The sequence below is a fragment of the Syngnathoides biaculeatus genome, chromosome 18 (assembly GCF_019802595.1).
Source record: "Syngnathoides biaculeatus isolate LvHL_M chromosome 18, ASM1980259v1, whole genome shotgun sequence".
NCBI classification, from domain to species: Eukaryota; Metazoa; Chordata; class Actinopteri; order Syngnathiformes; family Syngnathidae; genus Syngnathoides; species Syngnathoides biaculeatus.
In genome coordinates this window covers 3,141,297-3,165,026 of record NC_084657.1, presented here as the reverse complement: position 1 = coordinate 3,165,026, position 23,730 = coordinate 3,141,297, and the positions used below count along the sequence as shown (strand labels likewise).

General features: G+C 41.3%; 1 protein-coding gene and 1 long non-coding RNA gene across 16 annotated transcripts in view; one reads left to right on the top strand and one right to left on the bottom strand.

Moving 5' to 3' along the window:
- The window catches only part of auts2a (activator of transcription and developmental regulator AUTS2 a), a 345,092-nt gene that overhangs the window by 245,618 nt on the left and 75,744 nt on the right, over positions 1 to 23,730 (top strand). The gene's annotated exons all lie outside the window — the stretch shown is intronic.
- On the bottom strand, positions 12,588 to 22,967 carry LOC133491564 (uncharacterized). The gene is made up of 3 exons (XR_009792429.1): positions 22,777 to 22,967; positions 14,661 to 14,769; positions 12,588 to 14,558 (listed from the first exon to the last, which is right to left on the bottom strand). It is a non-coding gene; the product is annotated as an uncharacterized LOC133491564 (long non-coding RNA).

The window sequence follows — 23,730 nt, the reverse complement described above, 5'->3', positions numbered from 1 at the left end:
TGGGCTTCTCAGATTCAGAGTTAGAATTAGGCAGGGAGAAGATTAGGATGAAAATGGGCAAGCGGTGATCATCGATTCCAAACAACAGCATATCAGATCTGTACCCAGAACAGGTGGGGCCAGGGCATTATTATTCAATTACTTCCGTTAATGGTAAACAATGCACATGCTCACAAGCCAAAGACAATTGGTAACCAAATACCTGATGACATTCTGCTGCCTTAGTTGCATTATTTATTTATGAGAAGCCACCTGGCATGTATGTGACGCGACCACAGGATGCCATGTTTTACATGTGCATAATTACTATTCATCTGTGCAGTGATTATGCTATAAAAAAATGTGGAAGCTTTGGCATGATGCTTCATTTTTCATGTGAGTGATGTGACAATTGTTTTTTTTTTTTTTCTTGCATGAAGTTGCTGCAGGGAATGCAAGTTTGGCTATCACTACGCTGTTCAACAAGAATTATATGTTTTCACTGCTAGAGAGATCAAATCAACGATGTTGAAGAACAATTAAACCTTCAACAACATTCTGATTGAAATCTGGTTTCAGTTCATGCCATCTTGGGTCGCTTGAGTCACTCTCAGGATTTGTTTGGCAGTATGACGTCAGATGTTCCAACTGACCCAAGCCGCCTTTTTATTCCCAGACGTTGGACTTACAAACACTGCTTGGTAATTGGTACACTTGCCTGACGTTGGTGCTGGCAATGTGGGTTCAGTACCTACTGACTGTCGCTGTCTCTATTTTGCCCTGCGACTGACTGGTGACCATTTTATGGTGTAGTCTGCCTTTCCCCCAAATTTAGCAGGATAGGCTCTAACAATTCTGTGACCCTTGCTGGGGTAAGTGGCTTGGTAAAGGCATGAAAAATGGGACTTGTAGCCAAGTAGTGGATTTACTGACCAGTAATCAAACTTGCTTGTCTGCATGAAAAGCTGCAGGATCTATCAATACACTACCAGTACTTTTACCATAATTGGAATCATCTAAATTGGATTATGTTCAAGGTTAAACGGTTTTAAAGTCTTTATGACTTATAAAGGTGATGTTTTAAGAAACATTTTTATATTGTTGTTCACTTGTAAATATATGTAAGTATCATTGTCAACTCTAAACTAGTCAAACAACACAAGACCAAGCCAAAGTGTGAAGACCATTCACAATACCATTCCATTTCAATATTCTTATTTGAAACACAAATGTAAAAATAATATAAATGTCAAAAATAACACTGAAAGTTTAGGAATGATGCCAGAGTCTGACTGCTTTGAACGTCCTTTAAAGTAGGAAGTTTGTTACTTCACAAAACTTTCTGGGAGAAAGAATTATTATTATTTTTTTTTTTTTTTTACAACCTTGAAGGGTTTTTTATATTTTTAATTTACACAAATGTGATTGCATTTCAAAATTTACGATCTTGGGAGCATTCTGATTTTATAAGCATCGATTGAGGTTAGCTCCCAGGCTCCCCTTATATTAGTGATTTGGGATTGACCAGTTAAAGTCGCCATTCACATTTCGCCCAAGTGCACCATTTGCCGGATTTTTCAGGTTATTTTGTTTCCACCGGCACAGTGGATCAGCTGGTTAAATGTTGGCCTCACAGTTCTGAGGACCCAGGTTCGATCCCCGTGCCTGCATGGGTTTCCTCCGGGCACTCCGGTTTGCTCCCACATCCCAAAGACATGCAAAATTAATTGGACACTCTAAATTGCCCCTCGGTGTGATTGTGAGTGCGGCTGTTTGTCTGGATCTGCCCTGCGATTGGCTGGCAACCAGTTCAGGGTGTTCCCCGCCTCCTGCCTGTTGACATCTGAGATAGGCTCCAGCACTCCCCGCGACCCTCATGAGGATAAGTGGTGAAGAAAATGGATGGATGGATTTTGTTTCCACTTGGGAAACAGTACAATAAGCTCACCAGGCAGAGATTAAATAATAAACCGCAATGTTTTTGCAAAACCAAAGTGTTCTTCTAGCGTGAAATGTGGACATTTTTAGGCAGAAAAAGATAATAGTGCCTGACATAGCAGTTGTTTTTCCTTGTCTTCAAGGTAAACGTACATTGATTGTGAGGGCAGGGTTATTCTTCCTCGCAGGTCATTGTTTTCTTCAGGCTTTCTGCCATGGGTCATATAAATTACTCAGTTTGAAGATTTTGCTTTTCTTTGGAGCCATGGAGACTTTATTTGGAGTCTTGTGAAAGTCTGCCTCAATTTCATCGGTGAAATGGAGTCAAACGTCTCTCGAGGTTTGATGCGTGGAGGGGAAAAAAAGTCACGTGACAGCGCCCGAGGCACAAGTTTCTCTGGTAAACTGAAACAAATAGATCACGCAAGGAATAATTTGGTGATATAAGTAAAAGTAACGAGTGCAATGTAGTTCAATAATACCTGTACTGAGTAAAAGCTGTGTCTTTGTAACAAAGGATATGGGTATTCAAGTAAAAGTAAAAAGTAGGTTGCAATAAAAGTGATCTAACAAGTAACATTTACTGTATATAGAAAGTTACTTAAGTTAATGTAATAGAGAAACGTTGCACGTTACTTCTCACCGCTGGCAAATATCTGATTACAGTTATCACTGCATTCATCAACTAAGTTGTTCCAACTGTGTCTTCGGGCTGGTTGTTATAGTGGCTCTGTAATCTTTGTCGAAACAGTTGGGCGTACCAACTCGGCAGCATTCACTACTTGAAAAAACGGTTTCCTGAGATGTTAAACAATCTAAGAAGGATTCTACTGCGGTAATAGAAATGCACAATATAGATGTATTATTTAACAACTGCTGTTGAATACAAAATGAGTAAAAAAATGATGAGAGGCTGCCTTATTGGTCGGATTCATATCCAGCATCTAGTCGTGTGAGCATCTCTTTGTCAGTGAAATGTTTCATGGCTGAAGATCCATAGCAGGGAAATTCATGTTCAATTAGTTATGACTGGAATTCTGTAGTACCTAAAGTGTTGTGTAAAATAGTTACAGTGGAAGGAAGGAAAAAAAGATCCATCAAATTGCACCGGTGGGCCAATCAGAGCTGACTTTAGGTAAAATAGGTCTTATGCACCGTGGAATATTTGTTCGGCAGTTACAGTAATTGTTAAATAATAATATCCAAAAATATACATTTTTCCAGCAGTTAATGAATCCTGTTTCCATAATTGTGCTAATTTAAAGCACAAATTAATGTTCCCTAAAACACTGCACACTATACACATTTTTCTTTTACCCTTCCTTTGATTTTTGTTTTGTGTATTCGTGTATTTTTATTGAATGTACTCAGAAATGCACAAACTGTGTTCAAGCATATTGCCTCTTTAGCGAAAGTCTTTCTTCATGCTAAAAAAAAAAAACATCTGAATTAAAATTTAAGAGATTAAAAATAATCTCAGCAAGAATTCAATATACTATATATATTATGCAGTATATGTATTTTTTAACACGGTATATTCAGACTGAAACAATCCCTGTTAGGAAATTACCTTTTGCATGGATCTTGCAGGCAGTGGGGTGGACAATTGTCTACCTCACAGTTCTGAAGTTTGAGTTTGCATGTACTCCGGTTTCTCCGGGCACTCCGGATACCTCCCACATCCTAAAAAATGCATTAAATGCAGACTCTAAATTGCCCTTAGGTGGGATTGTGCATGCAGATGGTTGTTTGTTTGTATGAGCCCTGCAATGGACCTTTCCGATGGTGATCTTGAGCTCCACCCACTTAGCCATGTCCCACAAGCTTACTAAATGATGATTGAACACAACATGTTTGAAGTCGATCCTCTATCGCGTATTCCAGATAATATTGCTGTATGTTTTTTGCCAAATGCGTCAGACTTGTCCAAGAGAGTTCTACAGAGAGGTCTCAACTATTTCATGGAAGGATGTGTACACGGAATTAAGATTTTGGACGGAGCAGGACGCAATGTCAGGGTTACAGCCAAATGTTGGCGATCGATGCAAAAAAGTTTGATGCCTCACAAACTTCCTATCGAAATCCAACAGGATAAAATAGTGGGATCGTACTGCGTATGTAAAGCAGGATGAGTACTTTTGACTTGGAAAGATCACGAGTATTATCATTGTAGTCTTTATAAGTGAGTGGGTGTATTCATTTGATTTGGCTCGTAATGGAACCCAGTGCTCTGTCTTAAATGTCCGTTGTGATACAAATGGGCAAATAGACATTTCTCCTGCATGACACCACACATTTACGTATCACTACTCCGACTCTTCGGCATAAAACATTACACACTTCATTCAGCAGGTCAGTGATATGCTAACAAAGTGAAAGTTTTTCCCCTGCAATGTATAAAGCACTGATAATAATGAAATCAAACTCAGAATTTACTTCTCCCTCACTTACCTTTGAACATGTAGACTAGTGTTTCTTGGTATTATCCACACTTAGTTGTCCGTGCGGTCTTCGGCGAGCCTTAATCCATCGTAGAGACTTCGTCAACTGTGCCTTAGGCTTTGGAAAATGAATCAACCGGGCCCCTTGTAACCTAGCAGGATATCTTTCATCAGAATTGCACGTTCCCCAAGCGCATCTGAGGACCATTTTCTCCGTAACATTAACTTTTCTAAGCGCACGCTACTGACGACCAGCATTGCTTGTGGGACAATGTGGCGAGAGGGCCGTATCAAGCCACGGGTTAAGACAATGCGGCTATCTAATTGGCTACTATTGTACGAGTGAGTGACAGGTCGGAAAGGTCCATTGTTTGGCAACCAGTGGAGGATCGACCCCGCCTCCTGCCCAAAGATAGTTGGGATAGGCTCCAGCACTCCAGCGACCCTTGTGAGGATAAGCGGCTCAGATAATGGATGAATGTGTCAAATGTCCGCCAAGCGTGCAGTCTTCATGCTGCTAATTTATCACAGTGACATTAAAAACAGCAGCATATGACAGCCTACGCTGCATTAATTAACCTACAATGAATGTTTGGATGGCTATAGTATGACACGACACAATCTAGTTTAAGGATGCATGAGATGAATTAGCATTCCCTCCATCTTCCCTGTGAGGATGATCCACCTCATTCTGTGCATTTTCCTCGCCTTTCTCTGGGGAGACTGCCATCATGCATAAAGAAAGACAAGGAAAAAGGCAGCAGCATATGTCTGCCTCTGTGGATGCGGCGCTGACAGGCAGGGCTTATCGTCTCTTCAGCTCTTTGCTACAAGCGTGATTACCGCTGACAGCTCAGACTGCTGATAAAAGTGGGAACATTAAAGAAAACAGAAGAGCTGTGCAGACAACGCACCAATGTTTCTTCTCATCAAGGCTCCATCTGCCCTCCGCATCTCACCACCTCCACTGACACTCCAGCAGCTCCTTCTATTCCTCATCCACCCAGAACCCTGTGCCGGGGTGTCAGAGCTGTCGAGAGTGGGAAGTGACATCACAAGAATTTGCAAGCAGTCTCGAGGCTCATCATGTCAGCGGCAGGCTGTCTTGTGTCAGGCTTCCCCCAGGAAAGCTGTGATCCAGTCTTCGTATCCACAGATTCTAACTTCTCGCTGAGGAGGGGAGGGAGACAAAATTAACAGAATGTATTTCCATCTTGTTAACTGACAGCATCATTTGTTCGGAAGGCTGTCTGAGCAAGGAGGAGTGCGTGTGCGCAAGGGTTTCATACTGGCACAGAGAAGAATTGGCAGGAAAACAGTGTGGCGAATTATTAAGTATGGATGAGGTGTCAGAGCTACCGCATTGCTTTTTGCGTGGGTTTCCAAAAAGCATCTGAGGTGTGATTGGAGATGCACGGAGGAGTGCTCAATCAAAAAGCTGCGAGAATCACAGAGCACAGTTTTCTTGGCCTGTACAGAATATTTGGGGTTTTGTCTCTGTATAGGATCTTTGAACATCCATGTTCAGGAAATTTGCACAAAAGCTGTGCCCAATTTCATCCACATTTTCTCATGGGTTGCCAGAATTGAGGCACTTATTCTGGAGTCGTGGAAAATCTGCTGCATCTCCTGGGTAAATCTCCATTTCAGAGATCTGGCTCCCTGTCAGCTCATTTGGATGGAGATAGTGGCTGCCTCAGCAAAGAATGCTTTTGATTCCCTTTTCATTTATTTGAACTGATCTGCTGTGATTAAGAGCTCCATGTCTCATTATTCTCTTTTAGAGAGGAGCAGGGCATTGGCTTTTGCCAAAATATTTGAATGATTAGGGCCCAAGCACGGGCCATGCCAAAGCGTCGGGCAGCATTCACTCTGCTTATTAGATTCACTTAAATGCTGTTGTAAATTATCGGAGCCAGCAACTGCTGCCAGGCCCGGGTTTGAACACGAGAAGCTTCTGCTGCCAAAGCCAGAGCACCGCGCCTAGTGAGACTTCTGCTGCTGTTTGTTTTAGCTCGGCCTCCTAATACAGTGAAATTGTTGTTTGACCAGGTTGGATTCATTTCCTGGCTGAAAATGCTGTAGTCAAGCATCATGAGATATAGTTAAGTAGCAGCTGTCACAGGTCTGTAATTTCTTCAGATACAAGAATCAATCAATTTACCTTGAAGTCTCGGAGACATTTCTTTTCATGACAATGCCGTTATTAAGTCAATAAAGCTCTATCCTTTAGAAAGAAGTGGTGTTCATTGCCGATGTGCCAGATCTTCGGGTGCATAATTGGAGCCCTTGGAGTCAATCAACACCATCAGCAGCATTAAACCTTGAGGTTATTCTATTTTTCTATCAATTCTATGATTGCAGAGAGACAGCAAATGGGAAAAATAGGCCCCTTGCTGAGCACTCAAGAGAAAATGTGAGCTTTTTCTCTCAAAATAAAGCTTGGTTGCTCAATCAGTCCTTCGATTCAGCACATTGTTTAAAAGACTAATGCTGCAAATCAGAACGTATTGTTCCTCACATTAAAGTGCAAGTGCTACTGTTCTACTTAAGCCATGTTGGTTACAGACTGACTCCATCCCTCTCTTATTCGCACTAACAAGCCAGCGTCTGTTGTGAGAACATTCTAACCTCTTGTTTGTCATTTCCTAAGATAAACAGAACACGTCATTGGTCAGTCCCGAATGATATAGGTTAGAGGTCTGGTGAAGGGTGTCTTAATTGTTGGATAACATTTATTTGCTTGCTTTGCATAAAGGTTGTTTCTGTTAAAAAAAAAATAAAAATAAAAAATGAAAAAACTTTCCAAAAACGTTTGTCTCGCTCATCTTTTCCAGGTATCGTTTGTGTCAGTAAAGTATGAAGTGGCGTTTCAACCTCACTTCAGGTTTGTGTAGTTTGGATCAGTAAATTTTTGCTCAAATGTCAGTAGTTTTCTCATATACATAAATAATGTGACGTCATCGCAGGTAACTCCGAGTTGGCAAAGATGACATGGTAGAGTGCTGACGGATTGTTGACTTCCCCACTACACACATTGTAGATTGGCAATTTTGGGACCCTTACCTGTGAAAATTCAGAAAAATGTTTAACATTCTAAACTGAACTGGACCGAACTGTTCTGCTTGGAAGAAATTATGCTATTGACTCAAATTGTTGGGAGAAGGTGTAGTGGAGTCTGCAATGGAAAACAACAGTTCAGACTAATGATCCACAGCCTGATCGTTTTTGCCCCTACAGGAAAGATGGGCACTCGGCACAGCTCCCTGGAAATCAATTCCCAGAAAGCGAATGAATACTGGTTGTGTATCACAGAAGGATGGATGGAAGGGACTGGGAATGAAAGGAGACTGTGGTTGTGGCGGTAAATGGGGCGCTTTCATGGGGGAATAGATAAAGCATTAGGAAAGTCTTTCGATCATAAACCCTGAAGGTAATATTTCCCAAGCCTCAGCCACCTCAGTCAAAGAAAACCAGATATGGGCAAAAATGTTCCAGCCTCTTGCTTGACACTCACCTCATTGCTTGATGGTTCCTTTAAAGGATGATGTTGAGTTTGAGGTTCAGGACCATATTCTCAAATTGAGTCATACCCTTCAAAAGAGCTTCATCAATCTTGATATGACTCTAATCAAGTTGTTGGGTTTTATGCGTGTACGTGTGTGCGTGCATGTGCTTGTGCTGGAGATTGAAAGAAACTCTGCATGGTAAAGTCATTAATAAAGGATAAACCTAGCGGTGATGACAAATTCTTGAGAGAAACAATCTCTTATCTTACTAGATGGTGCTCACCTAAATGTATACCTGTGTGTAATGTGTACCTAAATATATATTCGCACAGTGGAGTAAAAATTGGGGTACATTTAGGTCAGCACAATCTTGTGAGATTGTGTATTGTGTATTGTTTTTGTCGCAAAAAAAAATCTCTGTTCACCTTATTTGGAAGAGTGTAACCAATAAGGTGCCTACACATGGTTTTCCAACATTGGTGTGAATAAATGTGTCATCTCGGCTCACAATAAATCTACGTATTAACTTCAGAAGCACAACAACAGCTCTTTGTTTTAAATGATTATTTTCAATTTGAAATGAAAAGTGACTAGCATTTTCAAATTTTGAGTTCCATCATAGCATCGGCATATGTTTTGCTTCTTTAGTCTCTGAAATGTTGTTATCTAAATGTAATTACAAGGATTTTCAACAGCGTGTCGAATCTCTGTTACTTTACAGTTTGTCCATTTCCTCATTACATCCATACAGTCGACTGAAAACGATAACATATACACCAATGACAAAAGAGGGGGAGAAAATACAAGTTTTTCATTTCATATTAACTCAAGCAATATAATATTACACGTCCATCTGTCTACTATAAGTTGAGGTTCGTGTTGCATTCCAGTTTATGAAGGAACCCGATCGGTTGCAGCAATAACAAATGAAACCAACCCCCCTTGTGCCTTTTTTTTAAATCCTCCCTGCCATTCATTTCTTTATGCAAGCAGCCTGACCGTATGTGACAGAATGTGCTATCTACAACCCCCAGCTGGAGCCCCTTTTCTCCCTACTGTCACATTACTGGCAACTTAACCCCACTGCTGCCTACCATATTAAATCACGAGTGGGGGGAGGGAGGGGGGCAACGCTACTGTTGTCAGAGACAAGAATGACAGAAAGCAAGTAAAAACAAGAGGTACCTAGTTGGTAAAGAGCTTTGTATTTTACTACAAGAATTTTTCTTTCTTTCTTTCTTTGTGTCAGTTAGTTAACAGTTACGGTTTAGACAACAAATGAAGATGCCGTTTCGGCACATTATGGCATATCTGAAGTTGAACACATATACATTATAATTTGAGGTTATTTGGACTACTAGCAATGAAAATTAAGGGAGAATGTTAGTGCTTATGGTTCACCCTCATTATTCAGTTTCGACATAATTTTCATTATTCAAATATTATTCAAAAGGCAGCTTCATTTGAACTTCATTTGAGCTCTAAGTGCAGCGCTAGTGGCAGAGTTGCGAGCTGACATTATTCACAGATCTTTCTTTTGCTTCAGGACTTCAACCAAGATCTCAGGTGGGTTAGAATTTACAGTACAATACAATCTGTGATCATGACTTTCAAGCTAAGTTTGCAAAGGAATAATTTTTCACGCATTTCCAGAACTACTGTAGATCATGTTAAATTGTGTGTGTGTGCCTAATAGTACGGCCGGTGTATGTCAAATGGGGGCTTAGTTGCATTCTGGATTTTTTTCTTTCACACAAACACTTGCAGCGAGACAACATCCAGCTCAGTCTCCAGAGAGCTGTAAATGAGCTTAATGAAAAAACAAAAAACAAACATTAAGGGTGAGCTTCAGAGAGCAGCAAATATGTAAAGCGAAGCATATCTAATTTGTAGGTTAATAGTGGCAAAGGCTTTTTTCGGGGTTAACATCTTTTTACAATTAAATGTACACGTGTCAAAGTCAACACAGCTTTATTTCCGCCTGTCATTTGCACTTTTAAGTCTGTTTATGTCACACAAGCATATTGTAGCCTTGCTGTCACTATTTTAACATTGTGATGGTTGCCAAATTGAAAACAGAGTACACAAATAACATCTGTGACTGTGTGACGATACACAGCAAATCCCAAAACAAATATTCACTTAGTTTGTTTATCGTATGGATATTTGTTCCGCTAATGATGCATAGTGTTGAAGTCTTGCCATTGTTTTGGCCTGATGCATTGTGGGTAACAGCATAACGAGAGTGGTATGAAAGTTGCTCGTAACAATTCTTCTTCCCTGGACATAGCTGTGGTCTATCTCTGCTGCTCAACACCAGGCAGCATTTGAGTATTTTTTTTTTTTCACCCCTCCTGTGCTGTCTTCTTTTGATTTCTTTTCCCAGCGGTGTTTAAAAAAGCAACTCCATTGTTAGTGACAGTCATCCGCTCTGGCCCTTTTGAGCAGAAAGTTTGATTTAATCACGCAGCTGTCATTTAATACGGTAGAGCGGCAGGCGCTCCTGCGAGGCCCGGTCCTGATCAAGCACCTCAGAGATGTCCCCAAGATCTCTCTCGTTTCCCTTTTCTCCGTTATGTCTAAATCCTCTATACAAATTGCGGTGTTTCGGCTCTCCCAGTGGGGCCTATTACTGCCTGTGGGGTATTAAAGATCATTAATAGTGCTGTCAGAGAAAGAGAGGAAGAACAGGAGCGAGGGAAAGGGGTGGGGAGGTGTGGGGCGGCAGTGAGTTGCTTAGCTTCTCATAAATGGTAAATTAATACATCTGCTTCATTAATGCCGCCTTGTGTTTGATGTTTGTTCACTGGCAACTTTAATGATCTAGGTTCGAGCCGACGGGGCGCTAGACTAAATTTGATTCCTCCAATTAAGTAGTCAGTCGACTTTTCTTTTGGGAAATCGGCTCGACAAGAAAAACTGCTGCCTAATTATGGACTTCAAACCATTCAGTTACGTGGCTTCTACGCTCGCATTTCCATTAATCTCACTCCTCTTTTGTTGGCGACGCATTGCAGCGTGTTCATCAGGTCCGGCCTGCGTTATTTCCTCACGACTAAACACCCGCAAGTATTTGAACCAGTGCCTCATATTCATCCTGACATCCAGTTTGTGAATGTATAGTTTGTGAATCAACATAAGGTGAGGAAGTGGAAATGAAGTGACTTCTTCCTAGGTCCACAAGCACATTACAATTGTCGCCTTGAAAATTCAACTAGAAGCACAAAAGCCCAAAATGTATTTGTCATACAAAATAGTTCTGCTGAAGATGTGTTATTAATCATGTTTTGTGTATAATGACATATGGAGGACCTTTGTTACTCTACTCTCTGACACTTCTGTGTTCATGACATTTGACTAATTTTAAATGATACCCACACGGGGCTGGACTGCAACAAAATCACCCCTGGAACATACTGCGCAATACTTACTTGTTATAATTGTATAGTAAAGGCTACCCAGTTTCCACTGTATATAGTGTGCATCTCCTCCTTGTGTTAGTTTCAAAACAATGCCTTTCATGTTAAATGGGCGACTCGAAATGTTCCATAGGTGTGAACATGTGTGTGAATGGTTTTGTTCATTTAAAGGTGCTCTGTGATTGACTGGCAACAAGTCCATGCTGTACACCCTCACCTCTCGCTCTAAGTCAACTGGGAAAGGCTGTAGTGCACACATTCTCATATCTCTAATCCTGGATTGTATATAGATGTGTTCCCCGTTGCAGTTTGTGATTATCTGACAAGGCCGTTCCCCATAGGCAAACACTAATGTTTGTAAACGTTCCTGCAGGATCCTATTAAACATTTGATACAACTGTACAATTATGTGTTATGCTGAGATTGTATTATTGAAATTGTTTTATGTATTATAAAAATGTATGATTCTATTTAGTGTAAGTATGGGCTTTTCTAACAATCAGTTATTGATCAAAATAATTATCTAAATTGACTTCAAAGGTTGGTTAAAAATGCATCTTACAGTGAAAAAATATTCAGCCTCATCCTGATTGCTTTTGTTTGTTTTTTATTTGATTTCAATTTTAAAGATTTTACCATCCAGCCAATTTTAAAATCTCAGAAAGATGCCCCAAGTAACTAAAATGGGAATTTTCCATCCATCCATCCACCCATTTTTGTCACCGCTTATCCTCACAAGGGTTGCGTGAGCCCCGTAGCCTATCCGACCTATCTTCAGGCAGGAGGCGGGGTACACGCTGAGCCACTTGCCAGCCAATCAAAGAGGCACATAGGGACAAACACCAGTCGCGCTCACAATCACACCTATGGGCAATTTCGTGTCTCCAATTAATATTGCCTGTTTTTTGCGATGTGGGGTGATACTGCAGTGGCAGGGGACAACGCGCACTAAGGGGGGGGGGGTGATCATGCAAACTACACAGGCAGGGGTGGGATTTGAACCACGGTCCTCAGAACTGTGAGGCCAATGCTAGCCAGTCAGGTCACGATGGAATTATCCAAATGATGTCTATTAAGGTAAAAAAAATACAAGTCTCTTTTCCCCTTTGTTATAAAGATATCCCACCCTTGGTTAATTGTGAGTGTCTTCAACCACAGTTTTGGGAAAGTTGAGTTCAATTTCACAGGCCACACCAATGCTTGATTACTCCCAGATTTATTGAGTCGAGAAACTACTGACATAGTACCTGGCCGAAAAAGCTACAATATATTCAAATGAGAGGCATTTTGCATTGATTAATAAAAATGGAAAATAGTGATTGGAATCTGTCTGGAAAAGTTGAAAGTTCCAAGCCTTTAGGACTCCTGTGAATCACAGTCAGAGTCATTATATACAAATGAAGGAAACTGGGAACAGCAGTGAAACTTGGCATGTGTCGTCAGACAGCTTTCAGACGGGGGCAAATACTTTTTCACAACACTGCAACAGCGGCTCTATTTGACCTCCATCCTTAGTTGTGAAATGATTCATCACATCAACGCTTGCAGGTTGTGTTCTGGAGGAGCTTGTTGGCTTGGATTGAGGTAGATAGAGGTTGGTAAACAGGGCAAAACATTAAAATGGAAATATGATGCTCTACTGAAGACCTGTGAGTCATGAGTAGTAACTCGTATTTTTTCTTCAACAACCAGTCAACCCTCTGGAATAAGACACAAGCCTTTTCTAAATGTAAATATATGGGGGGAAAACAATACTCGAGCTAATACTGAAGGTATTGAATGCGATGCACTGAAACTGTTAATGAACCTGTACATTTACTTTTGAATGTAGTTATTAGTGTGCTGTTAAATATTTACTGACAAGAGTGGTTTTCATGTGGTCCCATTAAAACCACATGCTGTGTCTTACTGTTGTTCGGCCACTGAAAAGGCTCTTTAGAAAATGTGCCTTTGCCTTTTATGGTTTCGAGGAAGTTAAAAGAAACACAGCTGCAATGATGTGGTCATTTGTCAAATAGATCTGAACTGTAAAGTCTAACTAGATCTTTAAAAAATGTTCTTCAGTTCAACATTTTGTCTACAGTTAGATATTTTTTACAGTCACAGATATTTACATATTACAAGTACCGCTGGTGAGACTATCAAAGTATCTGTCACAGATTTACAATGGGCCCCAACATATTCATCATTCTGCATTCATAGGTTTTATCTGTTAGTCGCTGAAAACTCACCTATTCACTGTTTTTTTCTTCTCAATCCAGAGCAATAACATTGTTATTTTGGTGCCATCTTGTGGCATCCTTGTCCCAATGAATGTTAAGGAAATGCATTTAAACAAAAGTGGTACAGTGGGGTGTGTGAGCGGCAATTATTTGCACAATTTTCACTATTCACACCAGGTCTTGGCCCCTATACTGTGGATAGCGGAGGAACATGCTACCACTATTATTAATAAAACATAACAAAAGAACACTCAAACCTTGACTTTGAATAAGTAATGAAGCATGCGGTAACCCCGGAGTGTACTCCTGTGAATGTGAATGCATAACTTTCTAACATTCCAGGAACAAGTACGCCTTGGAGAAAAAAAAAAAAAAAGTCAAAGAAAAGCCAAAAAGTGTTTCGTTGTTTTGATTTTAGTTGTACTGTTGTTCATTACAGTTAGAGGTGTATCTAATAATTTCTTGACCTCAATTCCTCATGAAAGTTCATGAAAAAAAAGAGAAAAAACTACCAGAATGATACAATACAATTATACACCAGTGATCACAAAAACCATAATCATAATAATACTCCTTATGATTAAATTGTTAAATTAATACCTCTTTGACAATGTAAATCAAGACTGAACATTATTCCCGCTGTACAGGCTCTAGCATAGAAAATCATTATAATATATATATCGTCCCAATGTTGGCTGGATGGTGTGTTTATAGAGTGTTGTTTTTATTGTTTGTATTTCTATTATGTAGTCTCTGTACAGTATTGCTGAAAATGTTTAGTTCTGGTAGCTCCTTGGGTCATGCAAGTTGTTTAAAAGGAAAAGCTACAAGACAAACTTGTCTTGCTGGCGCATAACCAACATCTATTAGCAATGTAAATGAGTCAGCAACTTTCCTATTTAAATGGGAGCAAAGAAGAAAGTTTGCTTGCAGGCATGCTGGGGGAAGACTTCGGGAGCGACGGAAAATGAGAGCTGCACGCAGGCAAGTCATCGTGGATTTCTTCTTTAAGATGCTTTCTGAAGAGCATCTGGCCCCGGGCGCCAAAACCTGCCCAAAAACACCCTCTTTTTGTGCTTTGAAATCGCGAGGTAAGATCAACTTGGGACAAAAAGATCAGTAGACAAGAAAGCAGACGGATGCCACGTTTACCATGCAGCAGGCTGAGGGCGATTTCTTTTGAGCCGCAGGAGAGCTCCTTGCTTGGCGGCGATGCCAATGCAGCCTCCCACCAGCATTGCACAGCGCCATCTGCTAGGACCTGTTGGCATGTTTGTTTTCCAGAGCAAACAGCAAATCACTCCTTTCCTGTTCCTGCTTTTTACCATATGCCACTGCCAGTGTATCAGAGCGAGGCATGTATATTAATGAAGTTAATCAAAGGCGTGCACACAACCACATCTGCCAGGAGAATTTTCGGATGACACACCTGCGCATCCATTCGTCAAGTTGTAAACCTCCCCCGTCACCATGGTTACCTTACACTTGGTGAAACACTCATAAATGGTAATTATATTGTGCTTCAAGATGAAGATGTTGTCTGTCAACTCTCCAGGTCATTACTCATCTTCATCTCTGATTGGCTGCAATGTGAGCAGAGCACTTCGTATTGTTCCTCTTTCTGATGCCATCTATACAAATTCATGCTGTGCAGGTTAGCTGTGAAAGAACTGTGCCCGTTGCTGCTACGATGAGGCTACCCCCTGTTTACTTTTCTCACTATGACTTTCTCGAATCGAATTAGTTTCAGGTTCACTTTAACATTTTTAAAATCGTCTAAACTTTAACTATTATGGCGTCCGACAGCTATAGACCGGGATTTGGACGAACATTTTCCGCCGAGGGGCACATACATTAAAATTGAAGCATGCGGGGGCAGAATTCTGTTTGAAGAGACATGCCCCCTGGCCTGAGTGGGAAATCATCTGCAAGTTCGGTACTTAAAGGAGAAACAGGAAATGTTTTCTATATGGTTTACTTCATTGAAAGTGAGACATACACTGCAGAAAAGCACAAGCAAAGTTTCGGGCTGGACTCAATATTACTTTTGCAATTAAAAATGAGCTGCAAACTCGACATATCCTGCAGGTGAGAATTTGGAATTGCTCTTTGTAGACACTTATTACATTCATGTAAAATGTACCGTAATTTCCAGCCTATAAGTCGTGACATTTTTCACACGCTTTCAACCTTTCAGTTTGATGATGCGGCTAATTTGTGCATTTTATCTAAGGGCCGCAAGTGTGTACCCGGCAGAAAGGGTAAGAGTGAGACCGGTGGAATATATGTGCCGAGGAAGTGACATTTACTGAAATGTTGTTGTTTTTTTTTTTTTAACCGGCCCTGTTAGCGCTGCGCTAGAACGTTGCTGCTGTGTTACTGCCGAGTCTCTGTGATTTTTACCAATATGTTTTTTTAACCGGCCCTTTTAGCACCGTGCTAACATTAGCGCCGTGGTAGCGTTATTGGAGGTAGCCAGAGCACCGGGAGAAAACCCACGAAAGCACAGGAAGAACATGAAAACTGCACAATAAGGAGCCATTTTTTGTGCCACTTACCCTCTCTGGGGTTACAAGTGTGCTGGAGTCGATCCCAGCTATCTTGGGACGAGAGGGGGTGTACACCATGAACTGGTTGCCAGCAAATCGCAGGGTACATATAAGCAAACAACCATTCACAGTCACGTTCACACCTATGGGCAATTTAAAGTCTTCAATCAATCTACCCTGGATGTTTTGGGGATGTGAAAGGAAAACAGAAACTCACGCATGGACAGGGAAAACATGCAATGTACTGTACGGGAGATGTGCTAACCGAATCTCAGGTCTTAAACCCCGTTAAACATGCATTTTACTTGCTAAGGAGAAGACTGAATGAAATAATCCCCAAAACAACCAATCTGTTGCAAAACGAAAAACGGAAAGGTTTGGTGATTCCAATTCACCAAAGGCCTGATGCATCTATTGCAAGCAAAGCACTGTCAACTGCATGGATCAAAATACTTCTCTTCTAAGGAGATTAAAATCTGTTTGAATACTTTCTGTTCCAAAACCTTTGCTAATGTTAAATGTGGCATTTAATCACAACTAAAAACTCTTCTACGTTACAGTATGTAGCACAGTATCTAAAAACGTGTAAATAAATGCTAAATAGTTGATCTCATTTTCAGAAGGCATGTCAATTTGTTATACACGATGTCGCTAACTTTCTTCAGACTCCAGTTTGTTATTGTGCCTTTTTTTTCCAACAAGGTCAAATTTCAAGGTCACTCTCTAAGGCAGAGGCTGTGTCATGCATTATTCCTGCAAGAATTTTGAGAAGACCAATCAAAACACTGTACGCCAGCCTATCATGATGCAGTCCCCCACCTGTACATAGACCTGTGGCCTGAGAAGAACAATATCTGTCTCAAGGGGTCCTCCTCCAGTCAGTGGAAGGATTGGGCAAGTTTCCAAGATGAAATTTTATCTCCCATCACGCCTCCAGAAAAATAACAAACTGTTCTCCTCCCACCATCGTGGTTTGCTCTGGGCACAAGTATAGCTGAAGGCAATGCCTGGATCAAGCATAAAGAAGTGAGCTTTCGTCCCCCACTCAGGCAAGGATATCTACTGGATGTGGGCTGTGCAACGGACTCTGGGAGCTACGAACCTTTCCTTAACTTGACTGATGTGCTTCTACTTTCTCAGTACAAGATGCTTGTTGACAAGTCCCTTGGACATACTCAGAAACATGGCAGATGAAGGTTTTCCTTGCTCAAAGTCACAGAATATATTCGTCATTTGACAAGTGCCCCAACATGACAGTGATCAGTCACTCAAGATTATATTGTCAGCGTGTTAAATTAAGTGTCTATTAAACTGTCCTGTCATGTCTGATCAATCATGTTGGTGGCCTTGAAGGGATTTTCTAAGCCCGTGTCATTAACGTGGCTCCATGAAAGGGTAGAATTATGAAAGAAAAATATATACAGAAATACAAAATTTCTTTTAAAGTAACTAAAGAACAATGCAATGAAAATGTCATTACAAATGTACAGTGGTATAAAGTATTCAGACCCCCTTACATTTTTCACTTTTTAAACAAATATTTTAGCCATTATCTAAAATGTTTTTTTTTCCAAATTACTGTACACACAGCAACCCATATTGAGGAGAAAAAAAAAAGAATTGCAATGTTTATAGATTTATTAAAAAAGAAAAACATCAATATAACACAGACCTCATTATTCAGACCCTTTGCTAAATATTTAGTCGGAGCACCCGTTTGAGCTAATACAGCCATGAGTCTTTATGGGGTTTATGCAACAGATTTTTCATTCCTGGATTTGAGGATTCTCCTTGCATACCCTCCATAATGATTGGATGGTGAACTTTGGTGGGTGGCCATTTTCAGGTCTTTCCAGAGATGCTCAATTAGGTTTAAGTCAACGCTCTGGCTGGGCCATTCACGAACAGCCACAGAGTTATTCTGAAGCCACTCCTTACGTATTTTAGCTGTGTGCTTGAGGTCATTGTCTAGTTTGAAGGTGAACCTTCAGCCAAGTATGAGGTTCTGAGCACTCTGGAGAAGGTTTTCGTCCAGGATATCGCTGTGCTATCAATCAGTCTTCCTGTCCCTGCAGCTGAAAAACACCCTCACAGCATGAAGCTGCTACCACCATGTTTCGCTGTTGATGAGCAATGCCTTTTTTCTGTAAACATTCGAATTATACCAGACCAGAGAATCTTATTTCTCACCATCTTGGGAGTCCTTCACTTGTTTTTTTTTTTTTTGCAAAATCCATGCATGCTTCGATATGTCTTACACTGAACTGCTTCTGTCAGGCCACTCTGCAATAAAGCCCCAATTGGTGGAGGGTTGCGGTCATGGTTGACTTTCGAGAACATTCGTCCTTCCCCAACTGCATTTCTGGACCTCAGCTGCAGTGATCTTTGGGTTCTTCTTTACCTCTCTCACCATGGCCCTTCTACCCAGATTGCTTAGTTTGGCAGGACAGACAGCTCTAGAAAACGTCTTCCATTTAAGGATTATGGAGGCCACTGTGCTCTTGGGGACGTTTAAATGCAGCAGAATTTTCTTTTTGGTAGCCATGGCCAGATCTGTGACTGCCACAATGTGCCACAATTTTGTCTCTGAGCTCTTCGTGCAGTTCCTTAAACCACATGATTCTCATTTGCTCTGACATGCAGTGTGAGCAGTGAGGTCTTGTATAGACAGGGGTGTGGCTTTCCTAATCAAGTCCAATCAGAATAATCAAACACAGCTAGACTCCAATGAAAGTATAGAACCATCTTAAGAATGATCAGAAGAATTAGACAGCACCCGAGTTAAATATACGGGTCTGAATACTTATGGCTGTGATATTTCACTTTTTATTTTTTAATGAATCATCTAAATTTCAACAATACTTTTTTTTCAATATGGGGTGCTGTGTGTACATTGATGAGGAAAAAAATAACCTAAATGATTTCATATATTTTTATTTTTTTATATATATTTTATATTACAAAGCATGAACATTTTTAGGGGGTCTTAAAACTTTCCGTACCCCCTGTATATTATACACAGCACTTCATATGATTTGTCCAAACCATGTAAGGACACTATCTTCAGACACTATCTCCTTTGGGGACATCAGAGGGCGATGAATAATATCACATTACCTTTCACCCTTTACCCCAATGCTGACCTTTGACTCCATGTCCGGCTTTAACAGCCTGCTTGTCTGTTGCCTTGCCACATTGCCACAGGGCGGGGGCGGAGGGGAAACATGGTCATTCATCTTCAATGGTAAAACCAAAGGCCAAAGTTCAAGATGAGCCTGTCTGGTCAATATGTCCAATAACCTCACTGATATGATTGTAACATTTAACCAGTGCCACTTCCTCAGCCTTTGGGATGAGGAATTACACCCCTCACCACTCCACCTCACCAAAAACAAAGCCTATGTGATAAGACTGGGACATATTCAACCCGACATTGTAAGATGAAAGTGACGTTATGAAGTTTGGTTGTCATTTTTGTTAGTATTTTCATGATTGTAAAGACCAAAAATATCTAGAATAGAAATAAGTGGAACATGATGTGGGAATTAAAATGTAAAATTCAAAATTATAACAAACGGTACCTCCAAATCAGTCTGGCACACATTACAGTTGCTAACTAATTACAAGCGATGATCCCCCCCCCACCCCCCCCCCCCCCCCCCCCCCACCCCCACACACACACCTCCAGTAGACAACAATAGTGGGCTAGAAAATAACCGGAACAGCGTTTGCTGCAGATTTGAAAAGAAAACCTTCACTTCACACACCCACCAAGTTGCACCACCAACAACTTCAACATCTCCGACTCTTCCATTTTACCTTCCACGAATAGGACAAGAGATGCATCTTTAAACAACAAAAGATTAACAAAGCACCGGTGTCAGGAACCAGCGGCACAGAGGCAGATCCAAATGCAGGACTCCAAGATGAGGGCATGGTATTGAGTGTGGTTTTATTCCATGTCAGGGTCATGCACGGTGTAGCAGTCCGACAAGGCACAAAAAATGCTAGACTAAAGGCAAGATCCAAACAACGTGAAACAACAATGTCTATGGAACAAACTAAGAAATTTGACAAGACATAGACAAACTAAAAGGGCACAGACTCGCTGTGACAAGGATAGCTGTACACTAGACTAACGCACAATAGTGGAGAATCCAACATGCAGTAAATGCAACACAACCAACTGGCAAATGCCACTGACAAATTCCAAACTTAAACGTATGGTCTAACTACCTTCAAATGAATAGTAGCTGCGCATCAGCTGTCAGAGGTGGTACCGACCAGAGCAGTGGCCTGGCCCCGCCCCTCATGGCAACGGTCAGGCCATCCCCATTACAGCCGGTTCCAGACCTTGCGTCCTCATCCTGCCTCAAAGTTTACGCAGACCAACTTGCTCCACTCTTCACAAAGATCTTCCGCTGGTCTCTAGAATTGTGTGAAGTTCCAACTTGCTTCAAATGCTCCAACTTCATGCTGGTCCCAAAAAACCTGCAATATCAGGTCTAAAAGACTACACGCCCGTTGCCTTGAATTTTGTGGTCATGAAGTCCCTTGAACACCTTGTGCTGGACAAGCTCAAGTGTGCTGCAGGCCCCCAGCTGGATCCACTGCATTTTGCCTACCAAGCTAACAGATCTGCAGATGATGCAGTCAACATAGGTCTTTGAGTTCCTCCTTGAACACGTCAACAGCATGGGAACCTATGGGGAGGATCTTGTTCATGGACTTCAGCTCTGCGTTCAATACCATCATCGCCCAACTCCTCTCCTCCAAGCTTCTCCAGCTCGAAGTCTTGCCTGCCATTTGCCAGTGGATCAACAACTTCCTGACGGCCAGGAGACAGTAGGGGAGGCTGGGGGAGATCACCTCATCCACACGCACCATCAGCACCGGGGCAGCCCAAGGTTGTGTCCTCTCCCCGTTGCTCTTCTCGCTCTACATGAATAACTGCACCTGTAGCCACCTGGCTGTCAAACTCCTGAGGTTCGCAGATCCACAGTCATCAGGCTCATCAAAGACGATGACGTGTCTGGTTATCGACATGAAATGGAGGGGCTGGAGACAGAACCGGGAGTTGAACGCATTAAAGACTGTACAGATGATTGTGGACTTCAGGAGGCATCCTTCACCACAGCTACCCCTAACACTGTCAAATTGTATGGTGTCAACCATCGAGACCTTCAGGTTCCTGAGAATTACAGTCTCACAAGACCTTTAATGAGAGAAAAATATCAAGTCCATCCTCAAAAACACCCAGCAAAGGATGTACTTCTTGCGGCTTCTGAGGAAGCACGGCCTGATACAGGAGCTGTTGAGACAGTTCTACACAGCAGTCATCGAATCAGTACTGTGTACCTCCTTCAAATTCTGGTTTGTGGCTGCCACAAAAACAGACAAATTCTGAATGCAACGCACAATCAAAACTGCTTAACGGATTTTTGGCTCATGGTCACATACTTTTAATACGATACGGCTTGCAAGCAAGCAACAAAATGTAGCCTTCAAGCTATTGCGAGCACTAATGGTTCTACAGAATCTAAACATGCCAGCATTATATCAAATCATGCTCTCGAGTTTTTGGCATGTGTGAAGTAATTTAAATACAATAAAGAAATTTCATTCAAGTAAGTCAGCTCCCATTATTTCTGACATGCTGTAATGTTGGTTTGACCTGATGACTTGACAAGAGAATACTTTTGAAGAGACTCAGTATTCAATGCACAAGTATCTATAGGAAAGGAACAAGGCATTTAATTTGAAACATTGCGTCATGTTCTTCATTTTATGATCAAATCAATGATTTTTATTTTTTTTTTTTACTCTGATCGGTGATCAATTATCAGCCCCCAAAATCCGGATTGTTTAACTGGTTGTTTCTACCACATTGTAATCTATACTTTATTAACATGTATCTGTATAGTTTACAATATTCGTGTTCCAAATCATGTTATGAATGTTACATCTTTCCTTAATGATGCTAAATTCTTGGCGGGTGTTGTTTTGTAGCTAAATTAAATTAAAAGTAAACAGTTTTCAAGCATTTTTGAGTTGAGACAAAGATCTCATGGATATAATGTTGATTCAAAAGAGTTGTAGCAATAATCGAAAATTGTATACTATTTCACTGGCTATAATGGAGAGATTATTGTACAGTATTTAAAAATGATTAAAGTGCAAATGATAGCTAGCATTGTTAACGTGACTTTTTAGACCTTCTTGCTTTATTAATGTTCAATGCTTGGTTTAAAGGCTGCTCTCATGTTTTATAAGCATGGGCCTATTGTTTCAGGAAATTAACTTGAGGCTCTGTTTAACAGCATGGTAAAGGTTCATTAAACTATCCAGATGGTGCACACCACTGCCATTCTAACAATAGCATGGTGCTTTAGATATGATCACCCCAAAGGCCAGCATGTCTTTCTCCACATCTTCCCACTGTCTCTCTCTCTCTCACCACACACACACACACACACCACACACACACACACACACACAATCAACACCGATGTCCCATCTTTGACAGCCTGAGCGGAACAATAACCACGCGCCAGCTGATGCATGATCCATGGATTTGACCTGTTGACCCCAAGACACATTGTTATAGGCTGTTTACATTGTGCAAATTGACTAATGTTTTCATGAGGCCCCTTAACTGGCTTCAAATAGGATTCAAGACATGCTACTGACTTCCTACTCTGGAAGTAGCTCATACTCACCAAAGACAAGAAGATCACACGCCCGACAATGTAGACCAAAAGGAAGTATCGGTACATTTGTATTCTGCTCATGGTTTCCGAGATTAGTCGGGCATCAGAGAGCAAATATGAGTCTGACAGCTCTCATAATGAAAGAATCAAGATGCATTATGAAATAAGTGGAAGTGACCAATGAGGGGAGACACGGCGTAGCTGCTTTGAATTCCAATTACAGAGACTGTAGCGGGCACGGTGCCTTTTAACGTCTCTTGAGATGTTATGGGACTCTGATATCAAGGCCAAAACATCACATAAAGGTCACTGTGGCAGAGGGGTTGACAGGTCAAAGAAAATAGACTCCATTACATCACCATGACGAGGTGAAACTGCCACTCCTCAAAATCCACTCTTGCTTTTCATCTTTCTATTTCCTTCCCATCGCTAAGATGCCTGGAGAATGTCCACAGAGGAATGGCAGAGGTGAAAGTGGGTGGCGAAGACTGCATTGAGGGGAGTGGATTATCTCATGAAGGGAAATCAATTAGAGCGTTACGGTAGGCTGTGAACATTTATCCATTTAGCTTGACCACTATTGGATTTTCATGATGGGCTTTGACTGTTCAGACCGAGAGATCAGAGTTAATGGCGATTGTTCTGCACTCCTTTATCTGCCTTATTCAATGAGAGACACTTCATCAAACGGGAGAGAGCCCTGTGGCCTATTGATGGAAGGGCTTTGTGTGGGGTTGAAGAAAAAAAGACGAGGTATGGGGGTTTGAAGGCTGAGGGGAGAAATGGGACGGAGTGTGGAGTAGGAGGGGGGGTGTCACAGATGTCCAGGCCTTTGAAAGAAAATTAAACAAGTACCTCATTAGCCAACGCTCCAGTGCTCCCTGGAGGGGGCCAATGAGCCAGGCTTTTTAATGAGCTGGGAACTTAGACGGTGCCAAAGTTTACCCCGGCCTTGTCTTTCTA